The sequence below is a fragment of the Pinus tabuliformis genome, chromosome J (genome assembly GCF_031772625.1).
Source record: "Pinus tabuliformis cultivar Carrire ecotype Pingquan chromosome J, CPIR1, whole genome shotgun sequence".
In the NCBI taxonomy this organism is placed as follows: domain Eukaryota; kingdom Viridiplantae; phylum Streptophyta; class Pinopsida; order Pinales; family Pinaceae; genus Pinus; species Pinus tabuliformis.
Window position 1 is genome coordinate 44646151 of NC_142295.1, and position 9556 is coordinate 44655706.

Sequence of the window (9556 nt, forward strand, 5' to 3'; positions counted from 1 at the left end):
TCTGCAGGCTCAAGAAGTCATTATATGGCCTGAAGCAGTCGCCTCGGCAGTGGTATAAGAAGTTTGATTCTTTCATGTTGAGTCAGAAATATGTAAGAAGTGAATATGATCATTGTGTTTATTTCAAACAGTTAAATAATGGCATGTTCATTATCTTAGTGTTTTATGTTGATGATATGCTTTTAGCAAGCAAAAGCATTGAAGAAATCAACAGGTTGAAGACTCAGATGGCAAGGACGTTTGATATGAAAGATCTAGGAGCCGCAAGACAGATTTTGGGCATGGAGATTTTCAGAGACAGGAGTAATGGTAAGCTGTGGCTATCACAACAAAAGTATGTTGAGAAAATACTTTTGAGGTTTGGTATGAATAATGTGAAGCCTGTGTCGATCCCTTTAGCTTCCCATTTTAAGCTTTCTTCGAGTTTATGTCCTAATACAAATGAAGAAAAGGATTATATGTCTCGAATTCCTTATGCCAATGTAGTAGGATGTTTGATGTATGCGATGGTGTGTACGCGACCAGATATTTCTCATGCAGTTGGGGTTGTCAGCAGGTACATGGAAAATCCGGGTAAAGAGCACTGGTCAGCAGTGAAATGGGTGCTTCGGTACTTGAGAGGCACAAGTAGTTATTGTATTTCTTACAATAAGAGTAGTGAATATGTTTGCGGATATGTTGATTCCGATTTTGCAGGTGATTTGGATAAGAGAAGATCAACTTCAGGGTACGTCTTTACTCTTGCAGGTGGAGCTATAAGCTGGATGTCAAAGCTACAGAATATTGTTGCTTTATCCACTACTGAAGCAGAATACATTGCTGCTTCTCATGCTTGCAAAGAGGCGGTTTGGTTGAAAGGTTTGCTTGGTGAGTTTGGTAGGTTACAGGATAACATCAGGTTACTTTGTGACAGTCAAAGTGCAATACATTTGGCTAAGAATCCGGCCTATCATAGTAAGTCAAAGCATATTCCAATCAAATATCATTTTGTAAGACAGGTTATCACTGAAAGGGGAGTCTCTCTTGAAAAGGTGCATACAAAGGAGAACTATGCAGACATGTTCACGAAACCAGTTTTGTTGGAGAAGCTATGCTGGTGTTTGGCTTCTCTTGGCTTGCAGAAAAAATAAAATAATAATAACAGGGCATCAGGGGAATTGTTGTCAAGGTGGAGATTGTTGAGATTTTCTGTTTTAGTCAAATAGGCAAAAATCTCTGAAGGATGACAACAATAGGGATTCAGTTCCTAGATTAGCTCCAGGTTGTTGGGAGGGAGTTAATGCCTCCTATATTTGATGTGAGGGAGTTATGAGGCTATTAGATTCTCTATGCTATATAACAGGCAATCATTCGGATGATTTGCTAAGAGTGTGTGAGGATTTCATGATGTAATCTCCTAATTTGATTAATATATTCCTGATGCCTATGTTTGGTGGACGTAGCCCAGATTGGTTGGGTGAACCACGTTAAAAGCTGTGTCTTATGTGTTTGTTGATTTATTCTGCTGTGTGTTTAATTAATTGTTGTGCACCTGATCCAACAGGGAGCAGATTGAAATCTTCCCATCATTCCTACTACTTGCATTATGTCTGGTCGTGTTGCTGTTAAGTATAGAAGGGCTCTAATCATTGACCTGTAATGAGTTGCATCTACTAGAGGGGAGTCATCATCTTTGTCAGTTTGCAGTTTGTAGTCACAGGTGTGCTCATGGGTGCACAATCCTCCATTCCATATTTTTTGAGCATGTCTTTTAGATATTTGGTTTGAGATATACACAATCCTGCTCTAGTTTGAGATACTTGAAGTCCAAGGAAGTGGGACAACTATCCTATCATTGACATCTCAAACTCTTTTGACATGTTTTGAGAAAATTCATGTCTCATTTCATCATTATTACTAGCAAAAATCAGATCATCGACATAAACAAGAGCAACTAGTAACTTACTTTGATCTGTCTTTATGTATAGATTGCTTCCAGCCACTCCTTTTTTGAAGCCTTTTTGTTGTAGATAGTGATCCAGTCTTGCATACGAAGCTCTAGGAGCTTGTTTCAACCCATATAAAGCCTTTTTCAACTTACAAACTAAGTCCTTTCCTGCTATTAGATCAAAACCTTCTAGCTGCTCCATGTAGACTTCCTCCTTGAGTTCCCCATTTAGAAATGTTGATTTCACGTCCATTTGATAGATTTTGAATCCTTTTGAGCAAGCAAATGCCAAGAACATCCTGATAGCTTCCATACGGGCCACTGGTGCAAATGTCTCTTCAAAGTCAATTCCTTCAATTTGTGAATAGCCTTTGCAGACAAGTCTTGCCTTGTTTCTGATAACCTGTCCTTCCTCATTCATTTTATTTTTGAACACCCATTTGGTTCCTATTATGTTTTTGTCCTTTGGACGAGGTACCAGCTCCCATGTCTTGTTCTTCTCAATTTGGGTAATTTCTTCTTCCATGGCTTTTACCTAATGAGGATCCTTACTTGCTTCTGCAAATGTTTCTAGTCCTATCATAGATAGGAGGGCAATGAATTTTCTCTTGGGTGTAATTGTTATCCTTCTTCGTGTCTACACATCTTCATCTCTATCGCCAATGATCTGCTCTTTTGGATGATGGCGTTGGACATACTTCATCTTTGAAGGGGTATTAGGTGGTTCTCTTTCCTCTCCTTCTTCTTCTTCTTCCTCTTCTATTTCTTCCTCTTTAGGTTCTTCTTCCTCAATGAGAGAGTCATCTTCATGTTCTTCAATTTCCTTTTCTGGAAGATCTTCATCAATTTTTACATCAATGCTTTCCACTATTTTCTTCAGTCGATAATTGTAGCACTTGTAAGCCTTGCTCCGTGTAGAGTATCCAAGAAATATCCCTTCATCAACACAAGAATCAAACTTTCCGGGTGAGCCATCATTTATTTTTATGAAGCACTTGCTTCCAAAGATCTTGGAGTACTTCACCGAAGCAGGTCTTCCTTTCCATAGCTCATAAGTAGCTTTTTCAAAATTTGGTCTTAATTGAGTTCGATTCAGGGTATAGACAGTTGTTCCTACTGCTTCTCTCCAGAATTTAGGTTGTAAATCTGCTGCTAATAGCATAGTTCTTGCCATTTCTTGGACTGTTCGGTTTCTTCTTTCAACTACCCTATTTTGCTGAGGTGTTCTGGCAGCCGAGAATTCCCTTTTAATTCCATGAATATTACAGAACTCACTAAACTCGTTTGATGTGAATTCTCCTCCTCTGTCTGTTCTGAGGCACTTAATTTTTGAATCTTTTTCATTTTCTACAAGGGCTTTTATATTCTTAAAACACTCAAAAGTTTCAGATTTATACTTTATGAAATATATCCACATCATTCTAGTATAATCATCAACAAATAACACAAAGTACCTTTCTCCTTGGAGTGCTTGATTTCTAGTTGGCCCACATACATCAGCATGGATGATCTCTAAGGGCTTCGATGTAGAGTGTTCCTTTGTCTTATGGCTGATTCTGGTCTTCTTTCCATGTTGACATGGACCACATACTGCTTGATTTGGTTTGAACAACCTTGGGATGTCTCGTACAACTTTGATCTTGATGATATTGATCAGATTTTCGAAGCTTGTATGTCCAAGTCGCTTGTGCCACAGCCAACTCTCATCTGTCTGACTCAGGTAGCATTTATTTTCTTGAATCTTGTTCAGAATGTAAATGTTGTCTGGTGTCCTCACCCCTTTTGCCACAAGTTTCCCTGAGGCGGAGTTCCTTATTTCACAATCTTTAGTGCTGAAAACGACCTTATGTCCTTGATCACAGATTTCGCTGACACTCAGGAGGTTGTGTTTGAGCCCGTCAACTAGCAGAGCATCTTGAGCTTTTCCTTTTCCATTGATCAGAGTAACTATTCCTTTTCCTGCAATTTTGCCAGATCCACTTCCAAAACATGCATTCCCTTCCTTTTTGCTCAGTGAGACAAACTTCCTTCTATCTCCTGTCACGTGTCTGGTGCACCCACTATCTATAAACCATTGGTTTCCATTATTTTGAGCATATAGAGCCAGGCCGCATTTGTCCATGCTGGAGTTCTTGCTATTCATCTTTCTTCCTTTGAGTGGGCAGTCTTGTTCATAGTGTCCATTATTGTAGCAGAAAGAGAAAATCAGATCAAATTTGGTCAATGGATCAAATGAATTAAAGGTTTTGATTTGTCCCTACCTTTTGGGGGCATATGAGTTTATTATTCTATCCTTTAGCTTTGTCTTTTCACTTATGCGAGCCATACAATGTCTGGTTTGATGACCGAAGTTCTTACAGTGAAAGTAGTGTCCAAGAAAGATGGTTTTGTACTTGTTGAAGCAAGCACGGTTTGAGTCAATTTCCTTCCTGGGAATTACTCCTCCCTCGTTCTTTGGATTTGCGATGGGCCCTTGGTGGAGTACAGGTTTGTATTTGTTGTAGTGTCCATGATTCGACTCCACATTCTTCTTTGGAGTAATTCTCTCTTCATTCTTGGGATCTGGGGTGCACTTTTCATCTTTTTGATTGCAGGAAAGTGCATCGGCATAACTTTTCGCATTATTCTTAGTGCCTGAGGATTCTCCTTTGAAACCTATTCCAGACTTGTCATGTTGAGGTTTTTGATTTTTCAGAATAGTCTCAAGTATTTGAGAGCTTTTACAGCCCTTTTTAATTTTCTCCAACTCCTTTCTCAGAGACACTATTTCGGTCTCACATTCTTCACAAGTCTCTTCCTTTTCTTTAATCTTTGCTTCCAAGAGATCTTCTCTCCTCCTTATTTCCTCATTTTCCACTTTGAGAGAAATGATTTTGTTCCGTAGTTTCTCATTTTCTTCAATGGCACTTATTAACAGTTCATCTACATTTCCTTCCAGCCCTGAGTCATCATAATCTGCAAGTGCCATGAATAATGCTTCTTGGCTTTCATCATGATCACTTTCCTCATATGATTTCCTTTTGATGACCATAAACTCATCCTCATCAGACTCATCTTGCTTGGAGAAGAAGTTTTTCTTATTGAACCCTTTCTTTTTATGTGCCATTCTTTTAGAATTTCCTTCGTCATCATTGTCATGTTTATGAGGACATTTTGCTGCATAATGGCCTATTTTACCACATTTAAAATAGATAAGAGGATACTTGCCTTTAAGCTTAGATCCTTTCTTCAGCTTTTGTAAAAATTGAGCCAATTCGGATTCCACATCTGACTCATCACTACAGTCATTCCTTTCTTTCCCCTTCTTTGACCTTGAAGCCTTGAATGCTGTATCTTTGGAGCTTGGGCCACCTTTCCTCATTTCATAGGCAGTGAGAATTCCATGGAGTTCATCCATTTTGAGGGTATCTAGATCCTTTGCTTCTTCTATAGTGCTTATTTTGGAGTCAAACCTGTCTGGAAGAGACCTTAATACCTTTTGAACAATGGTACTTTCTTCAACTTTTTCGTCCAATCCTTTAAGGGAATTTACCACTTCAGCTACTCAGAGGAGGTATGCTGCAATATCTTCTTCATCTTCCATCCTCAAACTTTCAAATTGTCTTCTATGAGTTTGAAGCTTTGCCTTTTTGACTTTTGAGTCTCCATCGTACAAGCCAACTAGCTTCTCCCACATTTCTTTGGCTGAGGTATAGTGCATGACTTTTGTAAACTCGGAATCAGTGATTCCACTAGTGATGGAGTTCATGGCCTTTGCATTTGCGATGTAGGCTTTCCTCTCGTCTTGGTCTATTGGAAGAGTGGAAGTAGTTTTGTATTCATTTTGAACAAAATGCCAAACTTCAGGTCCAAGGGACATTAAGTAGTAAGTCATTCTTTTCTTCCAGAAACCAAAGTTAGTGCCATCGAACAAAGGAGGTCTTCCTGATGCTTCATGGTTTCTCATCATGGCTGCGGATCCTTCTTCAAGTTGTTAGGTTAGTATGAAGAAGCCTGCTCTAATACCGATTGTTGGAAATACTGAGAGGGGGGGTGAATCAATATTCTTACAATAATTATTCTAGTGATTGCCAAAAGCATATATAGATATGTATATGTATACACAGAACACAGAAACCAATAGCTGGAATAAATGATTTTATTAAAAACTCAAGACAGTACAATGAAATAAATACAATATAAATATATATCTGACTGTGAATAGTTGCCAAGCTCCAACTTGGACTTCAGTGAGGCTCCAACCTCCAAAGCACCAACTCTGTTTTGCAGTGGTTCTGCACTTAGGAGCACCTACCCCTAATGACTTTAGTCCTGTTCAGTTCTGAGGCTCCAACCTCTTGGGCTCCAGCCCAATCTTAGTATCAACTATTTTGCTGCAGTTTTCTGCACCCAACCCTGCTGAGCTTCTGCCTTTCTCTAGTTCTCCTACTTCTCTGGTCTCTCCTACCTCTTGCCTGTTCTTCAGCTTCCTCTCTTACAGATTATACATCTATTAGCAACACTTCACCTTGTGTTTCTGTTTTTATGTGTTTTAGGCACCTCTGACTGATCGTTTCCACTTTCCACCGCCTTTTTGGCTTCCTCCTCGGTCGTTGTTGTTTCCTCTGACTCACTTGATCTTTCAAATTCCCGATCCATGGCTTCCTCTATCTATTCAGATTCATAAAATTCTTACAAATCATGTTAATGCGGAAGAGAGGCCGAATTACAACTGTTAGCTCTGCTATAATCCAACAACTCGAGGATCAAATAAACCCTTCTACCTCCATTTTTACTCTATAACTCTGTGAAGAGTCACGTTCCTCGCCAAATACTCAAATTCATTGTTTCCCTGTCATAATAGTCGGAAACCCATGTGATTGAACCTGCCTTGATCTCCACCATCGATCACCCACGATCTGACGGTCTCCGCTATGTTTACTGCACGATTAAACCCCACGCACTTTCCTCGTCATCTGACCGTCCGTCGCACGATCGGACGGTAGTCACAAGCCCCGATCACGCGACTTGCGTACACGTTAACCCGTGGGGGCGGTGTTAAACCCTGCGGACTTTTCTTGTCATCTAACCGTCCGTCGCACGATCGAACGGTAGTCGCAAGCCCCGATAGCGGACTTGCGCACACATTAACCCGCGGGCGATGGTTTTTGTCTGCCACACGTCATGATCTTACGGGATCGTGCCATCGTATACGGATACCCATGAGCCCCGGTAAGCGGTGCGGGGAAATCGCCTGCCACCCGAAACCGTTGTTCTCTCACGCGTTAATCTTTGTGCATCTTTCACATGCGACGACCGTTGGATTCACTGCTCTTTGATCTGACAGCTCACATTCATCTTCCATGTATGGCTATGTCGAAATAATGAGCAGGCAGTCTAATAGATCAATGGGTATACCATGTGGAGACTTGTAATTTGTTCCATAGATTTTTGTGATGCCACGATTCGTTGCAACAACCAATATCGGTGCCATCTCATTCTCTGGACCATGATTCAAAAATGAGAAGCATTCACTGTCAAGCATATGGACTTTGTCAATAAAAAGCACAACTGGTACAATTTCAGCTTTGCCTTCTTCCCTCCATTCAGCAACTTTACTGTCAATCTGTTCCCTCACTTCAGAACGGATCTCTCTAGTATCTCCTGTAAAGAGGGCCAGAAACCCTTGCGTCCTACTATTGATGACATTGATCTCATGGAGCGTAACGCAATGCACCACTTCTTTGCATTTCTGAAGCTCTCCATCCGGGAACTGTACGAACTTGGTCTGCGGCCCCATTCCATCATAATCCCTGGACCTCGCAAAAGACCGCCCCAACTTTGTAATCTTCCCAAAAGCTTTATCGATCGCAATCACGTCCCCACTCTGGACCTTCTCCTTGCTCAAACCTTCGATCATCTTGCTCCCCAAATCATACACAGTCTCCATCTCTGTCATCTCTATCTACTCCTTGAATATTGCCATATTGACATCAATGACAATCTGTGTCCAACATCCAAATCCTACGATCATCGTTCATATCGGGCGGGTAAGTAACATGATGTTTACCCGTCTGATGTGTGCGGTTTTCTCTCTCTTCCGCCAGACGCATGGCACCTATTGTGTGGCATCAGGCGGGACTCGGTTGAAACCGCTTACCGCTTGAAGCCATTCCGATATTCTGCTGGTTTTTGTGGGACCCCACTTTTGATGGAATCAGAACGATATTTTTCCACATTTTACAATTATTTCGGGTCCGAGCGCTCGGGGCTTTTCCTTCTTTGAGGAGTTTTCCCTGTGTGCGATTAGTAACTTGTCGCTAATCGCATATCAGAAACTACCCCCATTTCTTGAATTCACCTTTGGTTTTGCTAATTTGTGGCAGCTTGCATTACCATGGGCCGACGGTCTGCGCGCTTAACTGAGGGTCCTCGTTGCTCGGCACTGATCACAAATTGCAACTGTTACGAGGATATCTTCGATAAGCTTGATCTTTATAAGACTTTGAAACTTGGCATGATTTTTTAAAGAGTTTATGAAAACTTAGAGAGTGCTCTAGGATCCAATTTGGATCACTTAGTTCATAAATTTGATCGATTTGATTTCACTGGGATCACCGGCTATCCTCATGATATGCCTGCATTTTATGTCCGGGTTGAGTATCTTCCAAATTTCAGTATAAAGGAATATGAAGATCCAGCTCAGCATCTCCAATAGTTTCATGAATGCATGGAGTAGTAGGGCATCATTCATGAAGATGTTAAGATGAAGTTGTTCATGTTTTCTTTGGACCAAGAAGCCAGGGATTGGTTCAGGTCTCTGCCTCATTCAAGCATTTCATCTTTGAAAGATTTCCATTTAGCATTCAATTCTTCTTGTAGAATTTATTAATCACACATGTTTCTTTTTGAAGGTTGTTGTGAATATTATGATTCTAAAGAAACTTTAAAAGCTCAAGATAATCCTGTTGAGGAAACTGATGATCTTGTTAATAATATATCAAGCATTCAGAGAGATTATAGCCAGATTAACTATGAAAATCTTTGAAAGCGAGGAACTATCATTTTCTCAAAATGATGCAGAGAAGTTTATAAAGCATGCCTCTTCAATAATCTCCCAAGCGGAGAATTGGTTGACTATGTCCCAAGCAGATCGAGCATCATTTTCTCAAAATGATGTGGAAAAGTTTATAAAACATTTCTCTCCAATAATATCCCAAGCAGATAATTGGTTGACTTGGTTCCAAGCAAATCAAGAGAGTATTCAGATGGAGGAAAGTTCAGACATGCATCAAGAATTTCTGCTCAGCAGTCGAGAAGAGGAAGAAATAATTAAGTTTCAAATGAATCCCCAGAGTTCTTATTTTGTTAAATTTGATTATCCTCCTATCTATAATGAAAATGGTTTAAATGGGGAACTGGACGAAGTCCTTCAAGTGCATTAGTTGGGTGTTGAACATACAGGAAGAAACCAACAAGTGGAATATGTTGGACAACAATATATTGAACCATCTATCATAGCAAAAGAGGCTATCTTATGTAAGGAGAAAGTTGATAAAGAGATGGTATATCAGTGCATTTAAGAACATAAGGATACCCATGGATCAAAGGTAAACAATCTATTTGAAGTTGATCATATGTTGTATAATA

General features: G+C 40.2%; 1 pseudogene; it reads right to left on the reverse strand.

Moving 5' to 3' along the window:
- Nucleotides 1-7277: 7277 nt before the first annotated feature.
- LOC149225399 (uncharacterized) lies at nucleotides 7278-7865 on the reverse strand (annotated as a pseudogene).
- Nucleotides 7866-9556: the final 1691 nt, after the last annotated feature.